Source organism: Schistocerca serialis, chromosome 6 (genome assembly GCF_023864345.2).
Source record: "Schistocerca serialis cubense isolate TAMUIC-IGC-003099 chromosome 6, iqSchSeri2.2, whole genome shotgun sequence".
In the NCBI taxonomy this organism is placed as follows: Eukaryota; Metazoa; Arthropoda; class Insecta; order Orthoptera; family Acrididae; genus Schistocerca; species Schistocerca serialis.
In genome coordinates, this window is record NC_064643.1 from 103,828,855 (window position 1) to 103,845,340 (window position 16,486).

The 16,486-nt window shown below is 42.2% G+C and overlaps 1 protein-coding gene across 5 annotated transcripts in view; it reads right to left on the reverse strand.

Annotated features, from left to right (window-relative positions):
* LOC126483855 (protein rolling stone-like) overlaps nucleotides 1-16,486 on the reverse strand; it is a 160,517-nt gene that overhangs the window by 89,506 nt on the left and 54,525 nt on the right. Inside the window, exon 1 of one of the 5 annotated variants that reach the window (XM_050107078.1) lies at nucleotides 1,202-1,484. The exons of 2 other annotated variants lie outside the window; for them this stretch is intronic. The gene's annotated coding sequence lies outside the window, so the exon portion shown is untranslated. Of the gene's footprint in view, nucleotides 1-1,201; nucleotides 1,485-16,486 lie in introns of those variants that run through there. 2 more of the 5 variants (XM_050107075.1, XM_050107070.1) reach the window with 2 other exon arrangements.

Consider the following 16,486-nt stretch of genomic DNA (forward strand, 5'->3'; position numbering starts at 1 on the left):
TAGAACAGTTGAGAAGTTGACTGACTTTGAAGTTAATGTAAAATGTTTCGTATCAGCTTTAAGAAGGAGAAACTATATTTTAAATACAATTTTCAAACTGAAGCATTTGGTCTTAGGATATCCCCTTATCAGTACCTTATCATCTTCCATTTCGTGTTTATTTGAAACCAATGAATAATTTTTTTAAAGAAATCATTTTTAAATCAGAGTCAGAAAAATATTAATGTGCTAGATCAGAAAAATATTAATGTTTGTAACAGCTTTAATGCGGGCTATATTGCACTGCGCTGAGCTAATATCCAATATTTTCACTGAACATTTGCAAGGTTATTCGTTTATCAACCAATCTACTGATATTATTTGTATGAAGCTATTTTACGGCCGTCATTGCACTTCGCTATGCCAAGATTGAATATTTTCTATGCATACTGTGGAAAGATCAGGATACCAATATTACATCCGTTGCAGCTTTAGAGCTTAGGAAAATTTATTTCATTGTTTATCTGAATAGAGAATTTTTATCAGTTTATTGCGGCCATAGAACTCTGTGCTGACGAGACTAGGTAAATTTCAGAGGGATTGATTTCATTATGAAAATTGCGTATTGGTTTTGCAGATTAAGTCATTTGCTCAACAACACACCTCACAGTAAATTCGCATGAGACAAACATTACGCATTTCATATTCATTGGCAAATAAAAACTCAATACTTTTACGAAGAACGTTACAAGGTGTATTTGGAAGAGTGCTTGATTCATAACGGAAAATGATTGAACGGTGAGTCGGGATGCGTGGTATCCCGTTGCAGTAATGCCTATAGTGTCTACTTCAATGTAACAGGCAGGTGAATGTATCACAACAGGTACTGCTTACTGGACCCATAATTATCGGAACATTACTTCTAGTTTTGACGAATGCTACCTCATGTAGGAAAACGTGCCACTTTTTTTAAACACCCTGTACTTCATCTACAGTTTTGGAAATGAGCATCTAGACGATTCTTGAGTTCCTGAGAAGACATTAGTATTTGTCACACCCGTTTCTGAAAGGACCTCATTGTGCACGATGCCTTAAATTCCGTTTGTAGACTTTCCCCCTTAACAATCTGATATATTACATAACAAAACGCAGCAGTAAGTGGTGCAGAAAGATGCAGATTAAACTACAACAAGGCAAAGAGAAAAACTGAATCAATACGAACCGTGGACGAGAGAAGATGAGACGTCGCTATTCTCGGAGTTGAGCACTTCAGTCGAATATAGCGCCCGCACTGTGTACGTGCTTAGCGCGTATCGAGAGTATGTTACTGGAGCCTCCAGTTTCTTGTCGGCCACGTCACTGACGGGATGCCGGCCTCTCGATTGAGGAAACACAGGACTCGGGCAGAGCAGGAAAACCGGCTGGTTGCGCAACTGGCGGCTTATGTTTTCTCCTGCCTGCGAGGCCGCCGACGACACCGCCGCTTTCCAGGAGCCAGCTGTGCCCGCAAGTGACACGCACGTGGTCCAGGGGCGTCTCCGTGGTCCGGTGGGCCCGAGCGCGCTCACAGCTGATATCGCATCCGTATCTGTGTCTGTGGTCGAGCTTGCTCTTCCTGGCACAGCCTATCGTTCCATACTGTCCTGTGAATCGAAGTGGCGCAGTGAGTAAAGTACTGGACTCAGTTTCGGAAGGAATTGTCTGTCCTGATGAACATTTTCAGCGGTTGCCCTTCATTAAAGTGACCCGATTTTGCCGGGCCAGTCCGGATATTCGAGTCCAGTCCCGCTGTGGCCAGCGGATTCTGTCTAAAAGCGCAAATGTTCCGGTTTTTCGATATCAAATCAAGTTTTCAGTCATGTACGGTTTGAATATATAACTACTTACATTTCTAGCATTGGAAAAGTATCTATACTGTGTTTCATCATCAATATACACTGAAGCGCCAAAGAAACTGGTATAGGCATGCGTATTCAAATACAGAGATACGTAGACAGGCAGAAGACGGCGCTGCGGTCGGCAACGCCTATACAAGACAAAAAGTGTCTGGTGCAGTTGTTAGATCGGTTACTTCTGCTACAATGGTAGGTTATCATGATTTAAATGAATTTGAACGTGATGTTATTGTTAGCGAACGAGCGATGAAACACAGCATCTCCGGCGTAGCTATGAAATGGGGATTTTCCCGTAGGACCATATCACGAGTGTACCGTGATTATCAGGAATCCGGTAAAAGATCAAATCTCTGACATCGCTGAGGCCGGAAAAAAATCCGACACGAATGGGAGAAACGACGACTAAACAGATTCGTTGAACGTGACAAATCGTTGCAGATTGCAATGCTGGGCCATCAACAAGTGTCAGCGTGCGAACCATTCAACGAAACATCATCTATATGGGCTTTCGGAGCCGATGGCCCACTCGCGTACCCTTGGCGACTGCACGACACAAAGCTTTACGCCTCGCCTGGGCCTGTCAACACCGATACTGGGCTGTTGATGACTGGAAACATGTTGCCTGGTCGGACGAGTCTAGTTTCAAATTATATCGAGCGTATGGACGTGTACGGGTATGGAGACAACCTCACGAAACCATGGACCCTGCATGTCAGCAGGGAGTTGTTCAAGCTGGTGGAGGCTCTGTAATGGTGTGAGGCGTGTGCAGTTTGAGTGATATGGGATCCCTGATACGTCTAGATACGACTCTGACACGTGACACGCACGTAAGCATCCTGTCTGATCACCTGTATCCATTCATGTCCATGCAACATGCTATTCAGTCTCCTTCCCCTCGTACTCTTACAGATTCATGGACAGTCCTGCAGGATTCATGGTGTCAATTCCCTCCAGCACTACTTCAGACATTAGTCGAGTCTATGCCACGTTGTCTCGCGGCACTTCTGCCTACTCGTTACACACTATTAGGCAGGTGTTCCAGTTTCTTCGGCTGTCCATTGGACAATGGACAGATCATTTTAATACCTTTTTGGACTACGGACGGGTTCTTTTAACTATCTATCTACATGGGATGAACTACAAAAGTGCTACCAATCTCTTACAAACGTTTCTGAAATTCAAAATTGATAATGACGACTTGTTGCAACAGTGTGTTACCATGCTGCAGTTTGTCACATCTCAGGAAACAGAAAAATCGAGCACAGGAAAAACTGCCACAGATATGCGTTGGATACAAATGCACTCCACACCCAAACATATACCGAGGTGGCAAAAGTCAAGGGACAGCGATTTGCACATATACAGATGGTCCAACTGAACCGATAACTGACTGCAACTGGTTATGTTTCGGCCACCTTTGCAGCCATCCATGGACTTGATGTTCCTAAACAACTACTGAATTTTCATGGATGACAATGCGCCACGTCGCCAGGCCACATTTGTTCACGACTGGTTCAAAAAGCTTTCTGCACAATTTGAGCAAATGATATGGCCACCCAGATCACCCGAGATGAATCCAGCCGGACATTTATGGGTCATAATAGAGAACTCACTTCACGCACAACATCCTGCACCGACAACACTTTCGCAGTTATGGACGGCTATAGAGGCAGCGTGGCTCGGTATTTCTGCAGAGGACTTCCAACGACTTCTTCAGTCTATGTCACGTCGAGCTGCTGCACTACTCTGGGCAATAGGAGGTCCGACACGATTTTGGGAGGTATACGTTGACTTTTGTCACCTCGTCGTACATATTATTAAAATATTTCTAAGACTGTAGAATTTGTGTAGTGTTTTCCCGGTACAAATACAACAGTCGAGTTGTCTTTTCTTTGACTAAGTTATGGACACCTGAGAAAACTCAAATGAAAGTAGCGACTTTGAAAGCAATACTGATGGTTCTGGTATGATTTTTTTTTTTTAGTAATTTAACTGAAAGCTTTGTTGCTTTGGTAAAAATAAAATTGGTTCTTTTTGTCGTGACAGAATAAATTACTATTAATCACACCAGATTTGTCGGAGAACAGCAGCAACATGTGTAATTGATCCAGCTTTAAGAAATTCTATTACCTTTTAGCGGAAAATTCGTGCGGACTCTCCGACGTTAGAAAAGTCGTGGTGTTCCGTTCGGAGCAGGAGGCGGCTGTCTTTTCTCATCCGCGATATCGAAAATTACTAAAAAATGAACAGAAATTTTTTTTCGGAGGAAGATCGCGCGGAGAAAACAGACAGAAGTTACATGAAGGAAACCTAAGGGACCAACTAATGGGATTTGTACGAACATATAAAAGGAACTGAAAGAACTTGGAATAAATACTATAACGATGTCGTCACGACAGCCTCCTGTTCCGACAGAACACACGCTGGATCATAAGCTGCATAAATCTTTTGAACAGGAAAGATTATCACAAGTATAATTAATGAAAATAAGGTTGAGAGATTTTCTTTGAAATTAAATAAACTTCAAGGCTTGAAGTATTATATTATGAAACGGAAACTTACGTTAACACGGCCACCCATTGTGGCGGTGGAGCGAATTTTCATGATATACATTCTCGCTTGTTTGTGGCTACATATATTTTTTAATCACTTAAACTCTTAAATTTACAATAAAATGATTATATCAGTATGGAGCACAATACTTTTGCGTCCGACTCGCAACACATTCACAGAAGAACAGCTAGAGAGCGGCGCGGCTCCCTGCAGAAGTAAAAATTGGCAATTGTTATTTTGAAACATAGGTGCATCGTTTTTTTTACTGATCGATAGCAGCGTATAACAGTTTATAGCTATCGTGTGATATTCTGCGCTTTTCAGGAGCGCGGCAGAGATATCTAGTTACAACATTCATTGGTATATGTTAAGAGTTCGCACATACTGACGCGAATACAGAAAAAAAACTTTTACATGTTAAAAATCGCAGTGATAAAGGCTGTAATGTCACATGGTGAAACTTAATTTGAAATACAGTTGTATATAATTCTATCACTTCTTAAACTTAAAGGGTAGCTAAGATTTGCTGAATCAAATTCATCCATCCCAGAAGTATGGGAGCGTGAACAACTGAGTGTAAAACCTGTGTGCAGTTACCTAAATAAGTGTAGTGTCCTGTTTAGCAGCTTTTAAGATTTAAGGGTATTATAACTACACAAGGCAAAACTACGCTTATAGCATTTGTAGACTTAAAGAAAAGCATTGACAATGTTGACTGGAATGTTTTATTTCAAATTCTAAAGGTGGCAGGGGTAAAATACAGGGAGCGAAAAACTATTTACAATTTGTACAGTTATAAAGAGTCAAGGGGTACGAAAGAGAAGCAGTAGTTGAGAAGGGAGTGAGACAGGGTCGTATCCTATCTCCGATGTCACTCAATCTGTATATTGGGTAAGCAGTAAAGGAAACAAATGAAAAATTTGGAATTCGAATTGAAGTCCAGGGAGAAGAAATAAAAACTTTGAGGTTTGCCGATGACATTGTAATTCTGTCAGAGACAGCAAAGGACTTGGATGAGCGGTTGAACGAAATGGACAATACCTTGAAAGGAGGATATAACATGCACATCAACAAAAGCAAAACGAGGATAATGTAAGGGGAAGCAAAATAAATGATGAGGGTCGAAGTGGGGAGGATATAAAATGTAGACTAGCAATGACAAGAAAAACGTTTCTGAAGAAGAGAAATTTCTTGGCATCGAGTATAGATATAAGTGTCAGGAAGTCCTTTCTGAAAGTATTTGTATGGAGTGTTGCCATGTATAGAAACGAAACATGGACGATAGACAGTTTCCACAAGAAGAGAATAGAAGCTTTAGAAATGTGGTGCTACAAAAGAATGCTGAAGATTAGATGGGTAGATCACATAATTAATGAGGAGGCACTGACCAGAATTGGGGAGAAGCGAAGATTGCAGTACATCCTGACTAATGGAAGGAATCGGTTGTCAGGACACATTCTGAGGCATCAACGGATCACCAATTTAGGTCTGAAGGGAGCGTGGGGGGTAAAAATAGTAGAGGGAGACCCAGAGATGAATACAGGAAGCAGATTCAGAGGGATGTAGGTTGCAGTAGTGACTCGGAGATGAAAAGGCTTACAGAGGATAGAGTAACACGGAGAGCTGCATCAAACCAGTTCAAATGGTTCAGATGGCTCTGAGCACTATGGGACTCAACTTCTGAGGTCATTAGTCCTTTAGAACTTAGAACTAGTTAAACCTAACTAACCTAAGGACATCACACACATCCATGCCCGAGGCAGGATTCGAACCTGCGACCGTAGCGGTCTCGCGGTTCCAGACTGCAGCGCCAGAACCGCACGGCCACTTCGGCCGGCATGGGACTTAACATCTGTGGTCATCAGTCCCCTAGAACTTAGAACTACTTAAACCTAACTAACCTAAGGACATCACACACATCCATGCACGAGGCAGTATTCGAACCTGCGATCGTAGCGGTCTTGCGGTTCCGGACTGCAGCGCCTAGAACCGGACGGCCACTTTGGCCGGTTCGCCTCTAATGTTATTGATGTTAGCGGGTCTTTAAAATCTTCACAGTCACACAAACTTTTTCCCAGGAAAGACGCCTGTACATTTTGGAGCTACGAATGTATGGCTCCGTTGCCTTCCTCCGACCGTAGTGGGAATGAATGATGATGATGAAGAAGACGACACAACAACACCCAGTCATCTCGCGGCACTTGAAAATTCCTGAAGCCGCCGGAAAAAAAAGTGGTTCAAATGGCTCTGAGCACACACATCCATGCCCGAGGCAGGATTCGTACCTGCGAACGTAGTGGTCGCGCGGTTCCAGACTGTAGCACCTACAACCGCTCGCGGCCACCCCGGCCAGAGAATACGCCGGGAATCGAACCCGGGACCTCGTGCTAGGGAAGCGAGAACTCTAGCGAGAGACCACGAGCGGCGGACATTTGCAAGGCATAATCGTCTTGAAATACACGGCTCAGGTTTGGTACGAAAAAATGGTAAAAAAAGCCTTGGTCAGTGTTTTCTTAGGTTAGTTCATTGGCGAATGAACTAATAAAGATTTTTAATAGCAGGAAGATGGTACTTTTAGATAAATGCCTAGAGAATAATTTGAGCAATTTGCTGTTGTTATTTATTATTTAGACTTCGCTCAAACAGGATTTTGTATTTGTATTTTACGTATAGAAATAGGGCTACTTTGAAACTTTGCATCTCAGAAATGAACAAAGATACCAGAAAATTTCCAAGGTCATTCGAGATTGGCATCTTAGGAAAATATGGCAGAAATTTCAGCCAGTTGCTGTACTTAGCCGTCTTGGAATCTGTGGCTCGGTTTTGGTACGAAAAAATAGTACGGAGAAACATTTTTGAGTGTTTTTCCAAAGAACCATCCATGAACTAATGGTGCCTCCATTAGCGCCTTAAGGTCCATCGTAGACCACATCAAACGGAAAGAGGACGAACCGATTTGCTTCATTTGTCTAAGCAGGTAGAAGTGTGTAATAGTTATACTTTGACCTTGTGCCGTAGCACAGTGAGGATTCTTGTGTTGGGTATAAAAACGATCCCTGGTCCAAGGGCTGTCCATGACACTTGACCCTACCTTCCTAACATAAATAGAACTCGAGATAAAATTCACGGAAGAGTCCGCTTTTATGCCCGGCGTTTTGAAACATACCGATTAAGGTAATGAGGCAACACAGATAAATTGCAGATGTACCATTTTCAGACGTAGCAGAGCCGCTCTGAGATGATCCGGCGCCCCCAGCTGAACTTTTCGACTCCCCCCCCCCCCCCTCCGAAAAAAAGCAAATGAAAAATATTCTTTCCACGCATATAACAAATTTTAATTTGTTACACATAATTAATGAAACAAAAGCGCACAGAAACCGAGTGCAAGGATACCGCGTGAGAAGAATTGTTTTGGTTGAGAATGCAGCCACTCACGCACTGCGGCTTGCTTCTCTTCCTCGTTCTGAAACCATTGCGTCCCTGCACTTATTTGAGTCATCGGAACACGTGTAAGTCTTTCGGGGCGAGGTCTTGTGTACAAGACGGGTGGTCGAGAAATTCAGATTTCATATCCTCTATTGCTGCTACGTTTGATTGGGCAGAATGGGACCATCATTGTCGTATTGCAAACAAAACACCTGAGACAAAAGTAATTTAGTTCCGGTTGCAAGTGCACCTAGGTTTCATCTGCTGTAGCAGTTCTGCCTAGGTCTGTTGATAAAATGCCGATGTATCGATACTGTTTCAAAAAGTGTCTATATATATCGGCGATATTTCGTCACCGTTATATCGATATCAAAATGGCAATACCGAGTGCCGATATTTATATTTTATACTATATTTTTCCGCAATGTTCGATAAATATTTGGTGCTGTTCTTTTGAAGTTGTAGTTGAACATAATCTTTCTTTCACTGTGTGAAGGAGTCTCACTATCTTTTGAGCATTCATCACTTCCGGTCTTCCTCTTTGACTGTGCGAAGCAAGTATAGATGGCAGAGAAGAAGTCCGATGGCACTGTAAGGTGGCGGTGTGAATGGGATAACAAGATTTCCGGTGTGAAGAAGTATCACACCAGCCACATTTTTAGCGCAACTAGTGAGCTATTTCTTCACATCGATACTCTTCCAAAACATTTGCTGAAACTGATGAACAAAAATCGAAATGATAAGATTGGTCTTTGCAGTGGGCGGAGACGCGTGAAGGGAAATGCTGACTTTCAGCTGCACCACGCAATTTTGCATTTGCATCTGCTATGCCGATGGCGTTTGTAGAAATGAAAAACCAGGGAAAGTGTTCCAGACAAATCCGATCTGAGACGAAACCGAACAACGCACCCATGCGACACCTTTTATTACGCCACTGACAAGCAATTACGAATGTTACCAAAGTGGTTAGCGCCAAGCGTGAACTTGAATCGTTTTCCTATCAATTTTGCTCTAAGGCGGATAAGCAGGTTGCTAGCTTGTTGATCAACAGAAAATGTAATAATAAATCAATACTTAAATATACAGCTCTAAAAACGGCAGCATATTTACGAGGTGCATTCAAGTTCTAAGGCCTCCGATTTTTTTTCTCCAGACTGGAAAGAGATAGAAACATGCGCATTGTTTTAAAATGAGGCCGCGTTCATTGTCAATACGTCCCAGAGATGGCAGCACCGTACAGCAGATGGAATTTTACCGCCAGCGGCGAGAATGAGAACTGTTTTAAATACTTAAAATGGCGACGTTTTCCTTACTTGAACAGCATGCAATCGTTCGTTTTCTGAATTTGCGTGGTGTGAAACCAATTGAAATTCATCGACAGTTGAAGGAGACATGTGGTGATGGAGTTATGGATGTGTCGAAAGTGCGTTCGTGGGTGCGACAGTTTAATGAAGGCAGCACATCGTGTGACAACAAACCGAAACAACCTCGGGCTCGCACAAGCCGGTCTGACGACACAATCGAGAAAGTGGAGAGATTTGTTTCGGGGGATCGCCGAATGACTGTTGAACAGATCGCCTCCAGAGTTGGCATTTCTGTGGGTTCTGTGCACACAATGCTGCATGACGACCTGAAAATGCGAAAAGTGTCATCCAGGTGGGTGCCACGAATGCTGACGGACGACCACACAGCTGCCCGTGTGGCATGTTGCCAAGTAATGTTGACGCGCAACGACAGCGTGAATGTGACTTTCTTTTCGTCAGTTGTGACAATGGATGAGACGTGGATGTCATTTTTCAATCCAGAAACAAAGCGTCAGTCAGCTCAATGGAAGTACACAGATTCACCGCCACCAAAGAAATTTCGGGTAACCGCCAGTGCTGAAAAAATGATGGTGTCCATGTTCTGGGACAGCGAGGGCGTAATCCTTACCCATTGCGTTCCAAAGGGCACTACGGTAACAGGTACATCCTACGAAAATGTTTTGAAGAACAAATTCCTTCCTGCACTGCAACAAAAACGTCTGGGAAGGGCTGCGCGTGTGCTGTTTCACCAAGACAACGCACCCGCATATCGAGCTAACGTTACGCAACAGTTTCTTCGTGATAACAACTTTGAAGTGATTCCTCATGCTCCCTACTCACCTGACCTGGCTCCTAGTGACTTTTGGCTTTTTGCAACAATGAAAGACACTCTCCGTGGCCGCACATTCACCAGCCGTGCTGCTACTGCCTCAGCGATTTTCCAGTGGTCAAAACAGACTCCTAAAGAAGCCTTCGCCGCTGCCATGGAATCATGGCGTCAGCGTTGTGAAAAATGTGTACGTCTGCAGGGCGATTACGTCGAGAAGTAACGCCAGTTTCATCGATTTCGGGTGAGTAGTTAATTAGAAAAAAAATCGGAGGCCTTTGAACTTGAATGCACCTCGTACAATGTGGAGTAGTTCTTTTTTTTTGCCTTGTGCATCGATACTTTCCCATCGATATATCGGTAATTCTTTCCAATATATCGAGAGCCGGTAATGATATCTTTTAAATATCGATATATCCGATTCAGGATATTATTAAAAATGTTACGCTCTGTCCAGAAAGCCATTACCTTTCTTACAGGGGTCGACGGAACCATTCCTCAACGCAGCAGTCAACTGACGTAGCACCCGTCTTGCGGTAGGCTTTGTTGAATTGCTGTACGTGATGAACAATATTGTATAAGACCAACACTAATTCCAAAGTATTAGCCATTTCGTTTACAAAAATAAGCCTCTTTTCCTTCACAAACTCTTCTTCTGCGCCGATGTTTTCGTTCGTCTCTGCGCGGTAATCTGGTCTGGGCGCGGAGCATCTTCTGCAGAAGCCGCGCCTCTTTTAAAGAGGTTCCACAACACTCCCTTGTGGCGCTCCCTAATTTACTTTTACAGCTGAAGATTTCTCTACTTTGAGAATGTTTCTGTTTGCTTGAAACTCTTCAGTCCAATGATGCAGTTGGTCTGATATTCGTTACTCTCGTATTTTGGTTCATTCAGTGCGGAAATGTATCGAACGCGTTTCGAAAGTCGAGGAACACAGCATCTACCTGGACGCCCGTATCTACTGCTTTCAGGAACTCGTGAACGAAAAGAGCGAGCTGAGTTTCACATGATTGTTACTTTCAGAACCTGTGTTGTTTCCTAAAACGAGATTTTTCTGTCTCCAGAAACGTCATAATATACGACCATGAAATAGCTACGCAAATATTCAGTGAGATCTTAATAAGATTTCAAAGAGGTGGAAAGATTGACAACTTGCTTTAAATGTTCAGAAATGTATAATTGTGCACGTCACTAAACGAAAAAAACGTAGTATCTTCTAACAGTAATATCAATGAGTAAACGATTGGAATCAGTCATCTCTCACAAATACCCGGCTGTAGCAGTTTGTGGGCATAATCAAAAGTTGTGACCACATACGCTCAACCGTTGGTGGAACAGTTGGCAAATTTCAGTTCATTGCTAGGATACTGGGAAAAGGCAATCAATCTACAAAGGAGACTGCTTAATAAACAATCGTGCGATCTGTACTGAAACATTGCTCGAATGCACGGCGCACATACCGGATATATGGAAAGTGCACTTAGTGAAATTTGCATGCAACCAGGAATCTGTGCAATTTGCGCCCATTATACCTGGAAACTACCTGCTCGCTGTTTACGGCCAATTTGCGCCCTGTGTACTCGCCCACTCCCTCCTTTCGCCCGGAGTAGGGTGCTGTGTAACCCCGTCCAAACCACGTCGACGCCGCCTTGCAAATGAATAACGTAAACAAAGTGTCTTACTGCCAGGAGAAGAGCAATTGTCTACATAACGTTCTACAATATTGCCTCTTACATATGCGTGTGGCACTGGTTGTATTTGTTTTAAAGTTTATGTACTACAGTACTTTTCTTTCTTTTATGAAGCATGTCTACATCTACATCTATATGATCACTCTCTTTGTGACTAGATCTCGCCGCAACGAAGAACGTCTTTGTTTTAATGGTTGCAGCCCAACTCGCCTATCATAATCCGTTGACATTCTCTCCCCAATCTCGCGATTCTACTAAACGAGCTACCATTCTTTGAACTTTTTCGATGTCCACCATTAATCCTATCTGGTAAATATCCCATATCACACAGAAGTACTCTAGTAGAGGACGGGCAAGCCTAGTTAGTGGATCAGTTACATCTAAGTGTTCTACCAATGAAATTCAGTTGTTCGCAGCTCTTATTGTGTAACCGAAATTTAAAGGATTCCTTTTAGTACACATGTGGCTAATTGCCATTTTTCGCAGCATACAAATATTTCGCCTAAATCATCTTGCAACTGATTTCGATTTGCTGATGACTTTACTAGACCGTGAATGACAGCATAGTCTGCAAACAATCTAAGATGGCTTCTCAGATTGTCTCCTAAATCATTAATACGAATTAGGAAAAACAGATGGCGTTCTTGATGAACGCCAGATATTACTTCTTTTTCACTCGACGACTTTCCATCAGTTACAACGAACTGTGTCCTTTGTGAGGAACTTGTGTCAAAAGCTTTCTGAAAACCTAAAAATATGCAATCAGTTTGACATTACCTTGGGAGCATAAAGAGCCAGTTGTGTTTCACAAGGACGATATTTTCTGAATCCGTGTTGGTTGTTTATCAATAAATTGTTTACTTAGCGGTAATTCATAATGTTCGAACACAGTGTATGTCCCAAAATCCTGCTACAAATTGACGTTGCTGATAGACTATGAGTCCGTAACTCAGCGGATTATAGCTGTTTCTTTCTTGGGTATTGGTGTAACTTGTGCTGCTTTCCTGTCCTTAGTACGGATCTTTCGACGAGCTATTGAATCAGCGTACTGTGAAAGGCACCTGACTGATATACAATCTCGGGCGGAAGACACGCCTTTATTAAGTGCTTTAAGCTGCTTTGCTACACCGAATATATCTACTTGTAAGTTACTCATGTAGGCAGTTGTTCTTTATAAGAATTCTGGACTATTTACTTCGTATTCTCCAGTTTAGTAGGACTGTCATCCGTAACATTAGCATGCATAATCTGTCCTTAAATTAAAAATCGTTATCGTTTGCCACCCAAAAAAATGTGTGTTCTTTTGTTATGATGTTATCAAAGTTTTATGGATGTTTTGTTCTTTAAAGTGTATCTTATTTAATACACAGCTTTATAATGCTCATGTAGGTTCCACTTCGCGATAACGACAATGATATGCAGAATTATACACGGCTATCGCTTGTAAATAGATCTCGCACAATTTTAGAGAGAAGTGATGTTGAGAATCAGCTAAAACTTAGCAAAGCCTAAGCACCCGATTGAATCTTTATCAGATTCTTTACCACATTTCCGTCTGAGTTCGTCCCATTTTAAGCAATATCCATCACAGATCCCTCGAGCAAAATCGATGACCACTGATAAGAATAAAGTGCGGGTCACACCCACCTACAAGAACAGTAACAATAGGCCACCACAAAATTAAAGTCTAATATCCTTGAGATTCGTTTGTTGTAGAATCTTAGAGCACATTCTGAGCTCAAACGTAGTGTCGTAGCTCATCGATGCCAAACAGCATGGATTCCGAAAACATCGGCCATGTGTAACCCAACTCGTACCTGAAAGCCACGTATCAAGACGGACAGGTAGAGGCAGTAGTTATCTATTTCCGAAAAGCATTTGACTCAGTACTACATCAAGGTTTACTGTCAAAAGTACGACCGTATGGAGTATCAAGCGAAATTTATGACTCGATTGAGGATTTTTTGGTAGGGAGGACACAGAAAGTTATCTAGGATGAGAGTCATCAATAGACCTACAACTTCGACTGTTCCCCAGGTAAGTATGTTGGGACCCGTTGTTAATGTTGTGCAGTAGTGACCTTGCAAACTATATCCGCAGATGATATAGTTATCTATAATGAGGTAATGTCTGAAAAGAGATGCAGAAATGGTCAGTTAGACCTTGATTAGGTTTCAAAGTGGTGAAAAGATTGACAACTTGCTTGAAATGTTCAGAAATGTAAAATTGTGCACTTCACAAAACAAAAACTCTCTGTCCTATGACTACAATATAGACTAGTCACAGTTGGAATCGACTTACTCGTACAAATACCTAGGCGTAACGTCTTGTAGGGATATTAAATAGAATCATCACATGAAGGGCTTATTTCAATAGTGGTACAAGTCCATTACCTCCACTTTTCTGTCTATAATGCTTCTGAAATTAATGATCCAAACAAACAGAAAGAAAGGTTCATCTCTAGCAAGAAATCATATGCTTGAATATTTCTGGTATCTCAACTGCAGATTTTTCAGCGCTCATTTAACTTTAGGACTCTGTATCTGAGAATGAACAAAAATGGACTTGTACCACTACTGAAATAAGCCCTTCACATAGTCTCAGTCTTAGGTCAGGCAAGAGGCAGACTTCGGTTCATTGGTAGCATACTGGGCAAATACAATCATATACTCGTACAAAGGATACTGCATACAAAACACTCGTGCGACCCATCCTAGAATATTGCTGGGACCCATACCAAATTAGACTAACAGGTAACATTGAACTAAAAAGAGAAACTACCCTCTGCCATGGTCTTCACAGTGTTTTGCCCAGTATGGATGTAAATATAGAATAATTGTTATAAAGAAAATTGTTTTTATTTTTTAAAGTCACATTTTGAGGTCGAGCACACGTAACACTAGGATTGGGAGATGTCATGTACTCGTATAACGCATTCCAAACAGAATGAACCAGCACTCCACAGACAACATTCCGGAGTTCGTTGAGAGATGTTTTCTGAGTATTTTAGTAGTGGCGCGTTCGGAAGCAATAAGGTAATTACGATTTAGTTATCTTTTATACCATAATTACCTTTGTTCCTGTGAAAACACTTTACGAAAATTGTAAACTCCTGTAATATGCAATCACCAAAACATAATAACACGAAAGGATCCGGTTATACGTGGCCGTCTATGCAGAGAACACATACTGTTGCTACGTGGTGGCCGCGCGGGATTAGCCAAGCGGTCTGAGGCGCTACAGTCATGGACTGTGCGGCTGGTCCCGGCGGAGGTTCGAGTCCTCCCTCGGGCATGGGTGTGTGTATTTGTCCTTAGGATAATTTAGGTTAAGTAGTGTGTAAGCTTAGGGACTGATGACCTTAGCAGTTAAGTCCCATAAGATTTCACACACATTTGAACATTTTTGCTACGTGGTTGCCATCGCTGCAGGAACGGTTGAGCATATCGTCACGGTGTTGTTTTTTTCATTGCATTGAGTGAACCCATAGACGTGATCCATATCGGTGGATACTTAATCAGTAAACCTATTCATACTTTGTGTATCACTGTGAACATACAACTAAGACTGTCAGAAAAACCAACCTGTGACTCAAACGACCAGTACTGACTACAAGCTTGAGGACTAGGAGCAAAGTAGGCCTCCCTAGTGTCAATAACAAGTACCGCGAGTCAATGGAACAAGTTTGTTTCCAAACAAGACGTAGAGCGCATACTGTCGACATTTTCACTGTTTTGCAGACATTTTCAGTGCAATCCTGCTACAAGGGGTGAGAAATCAAACGATATCCCTGGACTGCCTCCGACATTTTGTCGGTGGAGTTCTCGTTCTCCCTGTATACGCACAAAATGGCCTTTTCGTTGGAATGACAACGCATCTGATGTACATTACATGCAGCATATGCTAATCCGCAAGTGTAGACCATAATCGATTTTAAAGTATGCCTTGACAATTAGAAGAGAAACGATTTTTAAAATACACATCTGAAATTGGGTTGTAATGTTTTCCATCGCACTTTATGAAGACCTGGTCCAAAGTAAAAAATACTGTGTCCAACAGAAAATTAAAAAAAAATTATAATCACTTCCGACTGTAAAAATTTAGACGTTACAGTTGTTGTTCAAGCATCTGCACCTCTGCTTATCAGCGCTCCAACGGCCGCCTCCATTACAGGCTGTCGTAGGACAGTACGTAAAGCCGTCGGCACACGGACCCTGCATCCGAATGTTGAGCGTTGAGCGTGCCGGTTTCTGACGTCATAGCGTGGAACAGCATGTTCGGCAGTCTTTCCAAACGTGCAGAGCAATATCTGGCAAGTCAGGTGTTCTGAGCGTGCGTCTGAGCATTGACCAATGAGAGAGCACAACGCCACCTACCGTCACAAGCACGCCGTCTCCCTTCAGTACAGAGTTGTGAGGTGCCATATTGGCATTCATTTCAAGCCTATATGTATATATGCCGTTTCTGAGCACCAGCAAATTGAGAACCACTGGAAAACCCATTGTTAACTGTGTGATTCGTTCCAATAAAATAATGAGAAACATCATATTCGTGGCAAAAGAATTACTGTAACTTGCGTATTGAGAGTAGGAAATGAAGGCAGCGGCAAACTGAAGATGCACCCAAAACGTATTGTTCTTGGTACAATTTGTTATAATTAAATTTCAATTAGTAACATATCTACGATTAAGGTTTTCAGCATGGCGTAACACAATATGATTTAGATGCAGACGGTTTGATGTTGGTTTAGCGTAACTGTCCTATACACAGCTGTTAGTTGAGGTTCTGGTTCGCCCCTTGACGCTACCAATTTC